This window comes from Megalobrama amblycephala, linkage group LG11 (genome assembly GCF_018812025.1).
Source record: "Megalobrama amblycephala isolate DHTTF-2021 linkage group LG11, ASM1881202v1, whole genome shotgun sequence".
Taxonomy (NCBI): Eukaryota; Metazoa; Chordata; class Actinopteri; order Cypriniformes; family Xenocyprididae; genus Megalobrama; species Megalobrama amblycephala.
This window is the reverse complement of record NC_063054.1, coordinates 7,835,073-7,848,859: the sequence shown is the minus strand read 5'-3', so window position 1 is coordinate 7,848,859 and position 13,787 is coordinate 7,835,073. Positions and strand designations below refer to the sequence as shown.

At 35.9% G+C, this 13,787-nt stretch overlaps 1 protein-coding gene across 1 annotated transcript in view; it reads left to right on the top strand.

Annotated features, from left to right (window-relative positions):
- The window catches only part of LOC125279048 (uncharacterized protein C2orf81 homolog), a 101,486-nt gene that overhangs the window by 6,835 nt on the left and 80,864 nt on the right, over positions 1 to 13,787 (top strand). The window contains exon 3 of the mRNA XM_048208516.1: positions 6,864 to 6,937. The gene's annotated coding sequence lies outside the window, so the exon portion shown is untranslated. The remainder of the gene's footprint in view (positions 1 to 6,863; positions 6,938 to 13,787) is intronic.

The window sequence follows — 13,787 nt, the reverse complement described above, 5'->3', positions numbered from 1 at the left end:
AGTCCAAAACAGCGCTAAAGAAAACTAGCACTGTGTGAAATATAGACAAACATCCCACCGCACCGCTGTATGGCCAGATATTACACATACGTTTCTCGGCTGGATAAAGCAAACCATCGTCTCGGTAGTAAAGTTTTAATGGATGAAATATTGATGCACAAACAAGGCCTGTGAGAGCTCTTGAGTCATGATCGCACATTGTATTTATGCACAGACACATTTCAGTACATTCACATTGTTTCCACACACATTCAGGATAATGTTTTGATTTGTCATGTGTATGTTGCTGTGTTTAGTAATTCTGAATGGATCCGTGTACTGTAGTAGGTAGGCTATATGCAGTCAGGTCAAGGCGGTTGTGGCTTCTCCATCTGGTCCTGTTCGGTATCGCAACTTGACTTGTCTAAAATGTAAACAGGCTCTTTGCTATCGCACTGTACACTATTCACTGTGAAATCTGGGTGCTTCATTGGTGTGCTTAAATTTATGAATTATATGGACTCCTTATATCATTTGGTTATTTGGCGTCCTTTTTGAGTCTCAAAGTGTCCTTTTTTTTTGAAAGTCACCTAAATTTACCTTGAAAAAAGCTTGCAGTAAATACAGTTTTATGAGAATCACCCTTTAATCTGATGGTTTACTTTGCTGGATATAGCAAATGACAAGCATGTTAAACAGAAATAGTGTTTAAAGAATGCTTTAGTGCAAAAATACTGATAATTCTCACCTGGTGCTCAAAGTTTTGATTAGAATACATCACATCTGGTCTGTCTGTCTGTCACATACGGTCTAGACTCAAAAGCTAAAGCTCAATTCGGATCTGAAAATTTTGCATGGGCATATGATTGGAACTCCAAGCAGCACCTGTAGTACTCATGGACATCTTGTGTTTTATTGTTGGGCGAAACACTAGCATGGAGACATTTTTAGATGTTGTGGCCTAATAGTTAGAATAATAATAGTTGTAACCTGAAGGTTGAGGTTCGAGTGTCAGTACCGGCAAGAAACTGTCATTATTCATTATTGTGCAAGGCATCTAACCCCCAATTGCTCCCCGGGTGCCACAGCAAAAATGGCTGCCCACTGCTCCGGGTGTGTGTGTTCAATACTCACTGCTGTGTGTGCGCTTGGATGGGTGAAATGCAGAGCACAAATTCCGAGTATGGGATGCCATACTTAGCTACACGTCACTTTCACTTTCAAAATTAAGAAAGTGAAAACATAGAAGTGATGAAAATTTTGTATTTGCGGTCTAATTGAATTGAGAATTTTGTGTTGTGGGTTGGGGTATAAACGAATATAGGGGTAAAACGGCTGTAAAACAGCCTAATTTCTTAGCAAATAATCTGTAAGCTCATAATATAAGTTTGCCATGTCTCAGTATTCCTCACTCTAATTACTAGCAATAATCAGACTACTGGTGTGCATATAAATGTAGCTATAAGACTTGATCCAGTTAACTGCAATTAAGTGTGTAATTTTTTTTGCATGAGTAGCAAAACCAAACAGATTTGTAAAATGTTAATGACTCAAGCCCACCCCCTGTCTGCCATTGGCTATACAAACAGTTAGCCCCACCCCAAACTCACACCAGTTGTTGAGTAAATGAGTAGCTGTGTTGGGCTGGTCAAGATGTTCAAACAAACACAATACTGTGATAGAGCCAGTATTTACACTTTTTGGGGAAATTAAACTACGAAAGACTTACTTTTAGTTGTTCCTGCATACTAAAGTGGGATAGGAGAAGCTATTGAATTATCAAATAAACACACTTCACCTTTTAGTTTAAACATTAAAGCAAGAACAATTTCTCTCTGTTCTCATAATGCTTGCATGCTGTGCTGGGCTGTTCCTGTTGACAGGAAGAGGAAATGCTGGAACTATGCTTAGTGCTGGACAGAATGTCCCTGAATTTCCCCAACTAACAGTCCTCTATGAGAGAGCTCATTTATGTCTGGAGTGACCGCACCGGCCTGTATTGCTAACCACAACTTAGTTTATTGATTAATTCCTCAGTATATTATACCCTCATTTATTTATTTTTGTTTGGTCAAAATCCCTTTAGAAGTGTGAGGTGGGAGATTATAACCCATTTACGCATGCAATGACGTGAATCCCTGTGCAATAAGACTTGTTTGTGATTCCAGATTATGAATCAGGTTGTTATAAAATCAAAAGCGGGCTACGCTTATGTTAAACTATATCTGTTGTGTGCTGGCATGCACGTTTGCACACGATGTCTCACCACAAACAAAAATACAGGATTGAAATATGGTTAGCCAAACAGAAAAATACCAAAAATCTCCCCAATATGTGTTCACTATCAAAGGGAGAACTGATTCCATTTGTGGCATGCCTACTCGCTCAGGCTTTGCGGTTCACACCCTTAAAGTGAGGGTAGATCTGACCTCTTGCCTTTGCAGAAGTTTTCGGTCTGCGCTTGTAGAGCAGGCTGGTGGGGACTTTCCAGAGCTGAGGGAGTAACAGCGTTTTATCTTCAGTACGCTCTTCTCACAGCACGATACAACAAGTAGCCTATCACAGACATGCTCGTTTGGCTTTGATACCCTTTCGTGCGAAACTGTAGATATATAGATAGATAGATTTTAAATAATATGAACTAGCTATTCTGCATTTTTTCCTACAAGTTCAATGTCAGAATGACTGTGCATGTTTGTCAATGTAGAAAATGCAGTAAAGTCTAGTAATGATGAAATGGTAGCATTTGACCTGTTCTGGTTTTAACACCATTGCAGTTTGCAGCCAAAACGTTTGGGAAAAGTCTGCGGCTCTGGTGTGCTGAAAGAAGAGATCTGGGGTTTTGGGCAAAGCAACAGGAAAGAGGATGGGTGGTGGAAATCCCCATCACAGAGTATCTGCGCAGGCCAGTCGTGCTGTATTTGGAATCCAGCTGCATTTTTGGACTAGTGAATTCGTCTTTTGTTAAAACCAGTTTTTTGTGATTTCCCCTGTTTGGAATTTGGCAGATTTCATATTCAGTTGCTTACAAACTGTCATCATTTGCCCACATTGCATTATATGTCCTTATTTTTCATGTGCAACAAAGCAAATTCCATTTTATAACATTTTATAATGAAATTCAATTTTTTAACATTAGTTAATGCATTATGTAACCTGAACTAACAATAGCTAAGTTTACATGCAACTATCGCTTAGTAATCAATGGCCGACATGTAAACATGCACAATCTGAATGAAGTTTGGTTGTAAACCTGAAATAATCCATTTGATAGGAAATAAATTGTGCATGTACATGCTTTAATCTGACTATTTTCTCAATCGTATTCAAAAGTATCTTGTGTACATGCGCAATGGCATGGTAAGTGTTTACATATTTAAGACTTACGAATGTCCGTATGTTTACTTACGTCTTACGAACTAGTCTGTGGAGCAGAATAAATAGCCTACTTGTTAATTATTTTTGAAAAAAGATCTTCTGACATACATGTCAGTTTTCTTTGTAGATTTGTCAAATTATACTCAAACTAGCTCTGGTGACATTATTGCGGAAGCTTTCTTTGGTTCTGAATGCGGCGACTGGAAAGAGGTTTTTTTTTTTTGCAAGTTCTCCTAGCTGCTTCTTATGGAAACTTGTTTACCCACTGAATAAAATATATATAAAAAAAGGTAATTGTGACTTTTTATTTCACAATTTTAACTTTTTTTCTCGCAATTGTGAGTTTTCCTCTTGCAATTCTGGTATAAATTCGCAATTGTGAGATATAAAGTTAGAATTGCATGATAAAAAGTTGCAATTGTGTGTAATGAAGTCAGAATTGTGAGATAAACTACTTGCAATTCTAAGAAAAGAAGTCAGTCTTTTTCCTAAGAACTGGAATGTAACTCGCAATTGCGAATTTAGATTTCAATTCTGAAAAAATAAGTGAGGTATAAATTGTGAGAAAAAAATAGTTAGAATTGTGTGATAAAAAATGTCCTTATTTACTTATACTTACTTATTAAGGAGATGATAACATATGTATCATTGAAGAAAGCTTAGTAGTCATCTTGGATCATGTGTTCCCCATAAGACAATCATTATAACCTGATGTCTTGAATTTATTTTAGAGTTTTACAACATTTTTTGCAGAAATGAGTAGTGCCATTAAAATGTAGGCTATCATACTGGTGGTGACAAAATTATCTGTCTTATAAATTTTTCTTTTAAAAATAGGTCACTCCAAAATGAATATACCAACGTGTTTAGTGCATCAATTTATTATGTGACAAGCATAGATTGTGAAATTAAATATTTCTCATTCTTAACTGCTCAGCATACTAGCATGCTGTTAGCCTGTTAGCCTAATAAATCTCATATTACCTTTGTTCAGTTTTTTTTAAAATTCCCTTTGTAATTTTCACAAGTGTAATTTTCAAAACTCCAAACTGACACACTTTAACTACGGAAGAGGATTAGGGCCAAGCAATAATAAAAAAATAAAACCATCTCGAGAGTAAAGTTTAATTTCGAGAAAAAAGTTGAAATAAAATGTTGAGAATAAACTTTATTCGAGAAAAAACTCGTTAAATATCAGAAAAAGGTCGAGATAAAATTATAAACTCATTAAATTACGAGAAAAACTTTTAAATTCAAGAAAAAGTCGAAAAAATTTAAATAAACTCATTAAATTACGAGAAAAACTTTAAATTTCGAGAAAAAAGTCGAGATAAAATGTTGATAATAAAGTCATTAAATTACGAGAAAAAAGTCGTTCAATTACGAGAACAAATTCGTTAAATTATGAGAAAAATGTCGTTAAATTTCGAGAAGTCAAGATAAAATGTTGAGAATAAACTCATTAAATTACGAAAAAATCTTGTTAAATTTCAAGAAAAAAGTCGAGATAAAATGTTGAGAATAAACTCATTAAATTACGAGAAAAAACTCGTTAAATTTCGAGAAAAAAGTCGAGATAAAATTTAAATAAAGTCATTAAATTACGAGAAAAAAGTTTAAATTACGAGAACAAATCGTTAAATTATGAGAATAAATTCGTTAATTTATTGATTTATTCTCACATTTTATCTCGACTTTTTTCTCGAAATTTAACGACATTTTTCTCATAATTTAACGAATTTGTTCTCGTAATTTAACAACTTTTTTCACATAATTTAACGAGTTTATTCTCAACATTTTATCTCGACTTTTTTCTCGAAATTTAACGAATTTTTCTCGTAATTTAACGAGTTTATTCTCAACATTTTATCTCGACTTTTTCTCGAATTTAACAACTTTTTCTCGTAATTTAACGAGTTTATTCTCAACATTTTATCTCGACTTTTTTCTCAAAATTTAACAAGTTTTTTCTCGAAATTTAACAACTTTAATCTCGAGATGGTTTTATTTTTTTATTATTGCTTGGCCCTAATCCTCTTCTGTATGTAACACAGCTAGCCATTCTTTCAAAACCTGATCCCATTACAGTTATACACATTTTCAGTCCACATAATAATTGTTTCAAACACAAGATTATTGTAATATGTATCCCACAATGTATATGCAATGTATAGATGTTCTTCTTTCAATTTAGTACTTTTAACAATCAGTTAATTCAATAGCAAACAATGCAAGATAAATGTTTCAAATCACCCTTGTTGCTGAAATAATTACAGTAACACAGGCTACAGATGCCACATTAGAAAATACACTTAAAAATAAAGAAAATATTACTTATGTAATTGAATCCATATTGTTTATAATAGTATCTATTCAGTGTGTTATCAAAAAGTTTGAAGAAGTATGACACATTGATGAAGTTTTGTGCTAGAACAGAGTTCGCTGGCAATACAGTAAATGTTCTCACTGTAACATATGACTGAATCTATACTGTAGTTGACTTTTATAAGCGTGAGTTACAGTAACGTGGCAGTCTCTACCATGGTAATCTGTTCACAGTACCACATGGCATACTGTAATGTAAAATGATGCCATCTGTCCCCCTTCTTTGATGCATCTCCGATCAATCTGATGTTATACAGTCATTGATTGTTTCCTCTCCTTTGTACTCTATCCTGCTCTATGTTCACAAATTGCAGATCTCTCTCTCTCTCTCTCTCACACACACACACACACACACCCACACTTTGAACATATAGTTATCATCTAAGATAAATCGCTTATAATGTAAAAAAAATTAATTACTTTTGGTTATCCATATCGGAAATTGCAACTGAGAGCCATGGAAGCGGATCAAGGCCATAATGTCATAATAATCATCATAATGTTAATTACATACAGTTAATGGCCAGACCCCATTACACGACGCCAGCCACGTAAACATCACAGCCATTTGTAGTGGTGTCATTATAGTGGATGTTATCAGATCTTGGTTAAATGTTACATAGCAAAAACACACATGCTATTATAACTATCAAAGAGACATTACATGGGGCGGGGCTGACTGGAAGCGGATGCATATATAATAATCATCATAATGTAATCAAACAACATATGTGGTCTTAAATGTTTTGCAGCTCATCCTCAACCTAACCACAGGCTCTACTCTTCACCACAGTGGTAACCCTACAAAACTAACGTAACAGAACCCCCCTGAATCCCAACATAACACAACATTAAACATTAACTTATATCTCCATATGTAAATCTTGTGCAAAAACACACAAAATAACACTTAATTTCAACAGTTATTTATATGGTCTGACGCAAAGCATGCTGGGAATTAGAAATCTGCTGCAGCTCAACTCAATCATATTAAGTTCAGCTTACTACAATGAAATTTTGAGTTCATACAACTTTTTCCTATTAAGTACAATGAACTTTCATTATTATTTGAGTGAAACAAACTCATTTAATTTAATTAATTTCACTGTTTGGTTTTACAGTGTGCCCGCAGCTGAATCGTCCATCCATTTTCCAAACCGCTGGTGCAATGTGGATACAGCGTAATATCATACAGGTAAAAATTCCTTTTAGATTGATTATCAAATTGTTTAATTAAGATTTATGCACGCTAGTTTCCATGACAGAGTTCACAATAAATTGTTTCATTTATTTTGCAATTTTCCAATTTGCAAAGATTCAAATGATTATTAAACAGCAAGCACAAACTATGCAAAAGCGGCAGCCCTTTTGGTGCACTCAGTGTCCGAATTCAACCACTCGTTTTCATTCACTCCCTCAAGTGGACTAAATTACTGGAGTAATGTAGGGAATAGTGAATGAGGGCATGGGGGTGATTTCAAACACAGCTGCAGTTTTTTTTTTTTAAGCTAACTTTGGAGGCTCCCCCATGGGGTAGAGCTCTGGTATTACAGCACTGGGATGTTGTAAGAGTGGGTTTTTGAAAGCTGAAGCATTTTGTTTTCTGATCACATCCATCCAGATTGTTTTTGTCATAGTGCTTAAAGTAGACATGAAATGGAAATTATAATAGTCTGTTCTTGTGAAATATCTCAGTGAAACGGCTTCTTGAACAAGAAAAAATGTAGGACGGGACTTGATTTTGTCCATCAGGAATTGATTGGATGGTTGCGGTCTGCTATTGGTCGATCTTATGCGAGTGACAGGTTGTCCTGCCCTCGTACCAGAAAACACATCATCAGAGAAGAGATGTCACTGCAAAAGGGATAAGTTATTTTGATTAAAGTGTTAGTTCACCCAAAAATGAAATTTCTGTCATTAATTACTCTCATGTCATTCCACACCCGTAAGACTTTCATCATCTTCGGAACACGTCTCTGTTTAAATATGTAATTTTGGTGATCAAATATTAGTTTTAAGGGATAAAATGATTGACTACAGGGGGACTTTAAGCAATAATAATAATAATAATAATGATTTTTTTTAAATTTCATAGTGTTTTTAAATATCTAGTGGGTACCACAACTGCACTGGACAACACTGTGAGATCAGGACAAGGATTTGAATTAAGGGAAGTTGTTCCTAATCATGCAGTGAAGCTAATGGCTGTGCAGATCTATTTTGAGCCTGGGAGTCTCTGCAGATGCCATTCATGTCTATTTTTTTTCCCTGGTTAAAAAAAAAAAAAAAAAAAAGCCCAGACTCACCCACTTTTCTGCAGCTGTCTGACGCAAAGCCACGGCGGAAAAGGTGAACAATCTCTGATGTGTGAGTCTAGACGGATGTAACAAATAACACAGAATCCCCCTGCTAGTTTAGAAACAAATCGTTGTGAAGGGCACAATCAGAGAGGACGAGAGATGTGGTGTGTGAGTGTGACCTATTTTTGGAAGCCACTAGCTGTGTGATGCATTCAGGGGACTGAATACATATATGTATAATGAAGTAAACCACAAACTGAAATGATAGAAAACAGTTTTGCTTTCCCACTGTAACAAGATAGTTTCACAATAGCTGTTAGCCCAGATAAACACTGCCATCAAGTGTTGCTAAATACTATCATTAAAAGATTTGTGTAATCTGGGTTTTCCCGCTGATTATAAACCGTTGCCCATGACAGTATAATTGAGCACATCGCTTGACTAGATTTGTGCAAACTAATTTATAGGCTGTGTGTAATAGAGGAAAACACAAAGCAGTTTGTCACTGTTCAAATTTGCAACAGAACATACAGTTGCAAGAAAAAGTATGTGAACCACTTGCAGAATCTTTGAAAATGTGAAAAATGTTAACAAAATAAGAGATCATACAAAATGCATGTTATTTTTATTTAGTACTGTCCTGAGTAAGATATTTTACATAAAAGATGTTGACATATAATCCATAAGACAAAAAAATATCAGAATTTATTAAAATGACCCAGTTCAAAAGTTTGTGAACCACTGATTCTTAATACTGTGCGGTTACTTGGATGATCTACGACTGTATGTTTGTTTTGTGATGGTTCTTCATGAGTCTCTTGTTTGTCCTGAACAGTTAAACTGAGCTCTGTTCTTCAGAAAATTCCTCCAGGTCCTGCAGATTCTTCAGTTTTCCAGCGTCTTTTGCATATTTGAATCCTTTCCAGCAGTGACCATATGATTTTGAGATCTGTGTTTTCACACTGAGGACAACTGAGGGACTCAAACACAACTATTAAAAAAGGTTCAAACATTCACTGATGCTCCAGAAGGAAACACGATGCATTAAAACATGGGGGTGAAAACTTTTGAACAGGATGAAGATGTCCAAATTTTTCTTATTTCGTTTAAATATCATTGTTTTTCATTTAGTACTGCCATTCAAAAGCAACAGAAGATACTTGCATGTTTCTCAGAAGACAGAATAAATACAATTTACCTTGATCTTCAAATTCCAAAAGTTTTCACCCCCTGACTCTTAATGCATTGTGTTTCCTTCTGGAGCATCAGTGAATGTTTGAACCTTTTTTAATAGTTGTGTTTGAGTCCCTCAATTGGTTTGGTGCTCTTGCTGTTCCTGCTGTTGAATAGAAATACATTAGATTGGGGTGACTGAGTTTCATTCAAGCAGTTATCTGTTGACTCCTCGTTTATACTAAGGCGTGATTTTATAGGATCCCACAGCGTCAGCTAATGATGCAATGTCAAGTAAACCAAACTTGAAAGGGGACGTCTTCGGTTACTCACGTAACCCTGGTTCCTCAAGAGGAGGAACAAGACATTGCGTTATCTGCAGTATTAATCACTCTTCTTAGATAAGCTGTCCTATTCAGTTGAAAGATTCTGAGGAAATAATGTTCGGCGGCACATTATATGGTGAGGTGGGCTCGAACAGTACTGGCTGCTGCTCTGCATCAGCACAATTCAATGAGGCCTCAGTGTTTTTGGAGAAAGGTGTTTCCCCTATAGTGTCAGCTACTGATGTAATGTCTCATTCCCTCCTCTCAGGAAACCAGAGTTAAGCAGCGGTCACACTAGACTTTGAGCTTATGAAATTTCTTCGGACACTGCAACGGTCGTGATATGATGTCACACTCTGAAGCATCTTTTCTATAAACATGAATTCAACATACATCAAATAGACAACAATACATTCAAAATATATATAAAAAAATATCTACTTGACTTAAAGGTGCAATATGTAAAATTGTCTGTCCGCTAGAGGTTGCTAGAGGCCTATTCAAAACAAAGGCGTAGCTTGATGAAGTCTGAGCGCGGAATCTTGGGACATGTGGCCTTCACCTCACAGCCGGTGGAAAAGAATCAGGATAGGACTCGGGAAGAAATCATGGTCATGGATGTGATTATTAACGTTACTGTAGTATGAAGCAGAGCAGGACTGAGTTTTGTGGGAGCTGAACAAGGCCGCTGGAGTGATTGCGTAACACACGCCATGAGCAGTGGAACTTTTATTTTGCCACAGTCGCCGGCACCGCTTCCGCTTTTCCGGTCATAATTGAGGTAACGCAGCTCTGTTTATCATATTAGATACATTTGAGCGTGTTGAAAATGATGTTATAACGTTACTCTGTGCGTTCACTTGGTGGCTGCTGTGAGACACTTGTTGCACACTGCAGTAAGATAGATCGATTTTAGAATATCATATTAAATGCTGGATGGCTTGTGTTTATAAATGGCATGCAATTAATTTTAAAACATATTGTGTGATGGAGAAAATGCTGTATTACTTACTATAAATAAAGCTGCATCTGATTATGCTATGTTAGCTACTTCACAAAATAGTGTTTTTCTCTGAGGCATGGTAAAGCATGGTACTCGCAAAAAATTAAGAAAATTAGATTTAAACAATAAGACTAAACGTGTTGAGCTATAGAACAATAATTAGATTTCTGTCTATAAATATATCAAAACGGTTGCTCCCTTGTCTATTAAAACATGTAAATATTAAAGCGTCTTTGGAGTTTCCATGGTTTCTACAAAGTAAAACCGGAAACTGAGGGTAATGCGGGCAATTGACAGTCGACTCCTCACGCGTCCCGGAGCCTTGGTTAAAATTGCAATTTTCTAACGATGTAAAAATAGTTTTGTAATTATATTGTAAGTACTCAAGTGAACAAAATATATAACACTGGCCTAGTGGTTTTTGGATATTTTACTGCAAAATTCATACATATTGCACCTTTAACTGCAAAAATATCTTTCTTTTAATTCAGCCAAGAGGTCACGCTGTGATGTATCGATCTTCTAATGGTCATGTGTCTGCAGAGTTCAACAATCTTGAACTTTGGAAATCAGCGAAATGCGAAACTTTTCGCATGAGCTTGCGTTTCCGATATGATGCATTCGCATGTGTTTGAATGGAAGTCAATGGAACGAAAAGTGCAGTGTGACCGCCCCTTTATGCGAGTAACTGGAGACGTTTTGCTAGCTAACAAAGTTTTTCAAGTGAATGCAAAAGCTTTGAAATATAATTCCATTCCCCCATCTCTTATTTTTTTCCCTTAGGTGCCCCGTACTACAAAGAACTGTATTAGCATATCTTTTGACGTTTTTGATGTTGTTTTGTTTGTTCATCAATCATGAATAGACCTCACTGGAATTTCAATTTCCAGTGAGGTCTATTCATGATTGATGATCAGAGCCACATGTTTTGCATTTTGTTTTGTTTTGCCAAACAGAATTGCCCAAAACTTTATTTACACCACCTTTGACACCGTTCCAACCTTTCCACTGCTGCTTTGAAATATGAAATTTGCATGTTGTTTACATAACATTTATAACTGCTTCAATGATAAATGGTCTTCATCCAGCCACATGGTCTATAAAACTTAAAGGTGCAATAGGTGATTCTCTACACAAACATTTTTTGTTAAAATGTTCATCCAATCTTTATATTTGGTCCTAATTAAATAACACAATGTCCTACCTGCCTGTGTCAAAGTATGTTTTCACATACCCTCGCACACCAGTGTTGCAAGATTGGAAATGTCCAGCAGTCCAAGTATTGTACCAGAAGCTCAAATTTATCATATTTGGATAAAAATGATCATACATGAGTCAAACGTACAGAATACAGCTATGTATCTAGACCAACAACTTTTTGACATGACCTGCAAATTACCACAACAGAAAACAAAATAACTAGGAGTAACCTTAGTTGGAAGGTCCAAACACATTTTCTATACTTTATTGCTAAACTATCAACCTTAGCTTGGAAACAACTGACCTAAGAGCCACGACAGGAATGTCCAACTTGTGCTCGTGAGAGAAAGTCATTCTCCACGATGAATTGGCCGAGAAGACTTAACGTGAGATGAGATGCAAGACATGCCTAACACCACATTCATGTTCTCCTCACAATCATGATGGTAGCCGTAGCATCCACAGCTAGATCAATGAGTAGCGCTATGAGAAGCCCTATGATTACAACGACCAGCATTTGAAGTGTCACAAAATTCTGAAATTATCGTACATTATGGGAATTTTTTTCATTATTGATTGTACAGAGGTCAAAATTATCGTACAAATACGATAATTATCGTACATCGGGCAACACTGCACCCTATTTGCACAGACATCATATGTCATCAGCTCATTTCATGCTATGCAGAGTTTATGTAGACAGACGTCAGTCGCGGAGCACGGCAAACAAACAGCAGCCACCTTTTACAGTTCCTACCAAATCAAAACAACAAGCTTATGCTGCGTTCACGCCATAACTACCGTAATTAAGAGATGGCAACCCGTGACGTTCTAACCTAAGCTGTTCACATCCTCACTCTGAATTATGCGTTTCCATGTCAACAGTATCAACATCGAAGTGAATCTGTAGCAGTCAGGTACAAGCTCTCTAGTTGTTTACGTTCGTTATTATTGTAAATGTAATTTGCTTTGAGACATGAGGTAATTTAACATCGTCTCTTGTGACGCAGAGAGCAAACGTGACTTTGGACGGTGATTTTCAAGGGTGGGATCGTATGCTTTCAATGCTAGCAGGCTAACGTTAGCATTTCCCAGATCACCTATTGCACCTTAAAACAGATTAGAAACCATAAAATAGAAAAAATAAAGCATGTGTACATCTGGAACAACGCTATCAATGGGTGTAATGTGTAAGTGATGTAAGGTTTATTACAGGTTTTTAAATTGCTTTGGTGCAATTTTCACAAGCAAGTGTTACATTTTTAAAAACTCTAACTCTAAACTAATATCACAACAGATCATCAAAAGTGCACTTTTTTCAAACATTTCAGCATATTTTCAATTGTGTTAGTACAATACACAAAATCACAAAGTATCCTTTTCACAACACAAAATAAGTGTTTCATCTATAAACATTTCATTCATAGTAACTGCCTTTCATAATGCTATTCCTATCAAACTTTTCAGTTTAATACATTTGTCTGTTATTAAATCCAACTGATCTTAATGGTTTATCAATGAATAATTTGGTACATCTATAGATTTCTATAGATAGATTCTATAGATATAGTTTCTATTTTGTTTGCAATTTTCAATACGGATAACCAAATGTAATGCATTCTTTTTACATTATAATCGATTTATCTAAGATAAACACTATGTTCAAAGTGTGTGTGTGTGTGTGACGCAGACAGAGATTTGCAATTTATGAACATAGAGCAGGATAGAGTATGGTAAAATAGAGTACAGTCAATGACTGTATAACATCAGATTGATCAGAGATGCATCAGAAGAAGGGAGACAGATGGCATCAAATACAGCATTTTACATTACAGTATGTATGCCATGTAATACTGTAAAAAGATGGTAGGGTCTGCCACATTTCTGTAACTCACACTTATAAAGGTCAACTACAGTATAGATTCAGTCATATGGTGCAGTGAGAACATTTACTGTACTGCTAGCAAACTCTGTTCTGCAAAACCTCATGACTGTGTCATACTTCATCACACCTTTTGATAATACACTGCATAGATACTATTA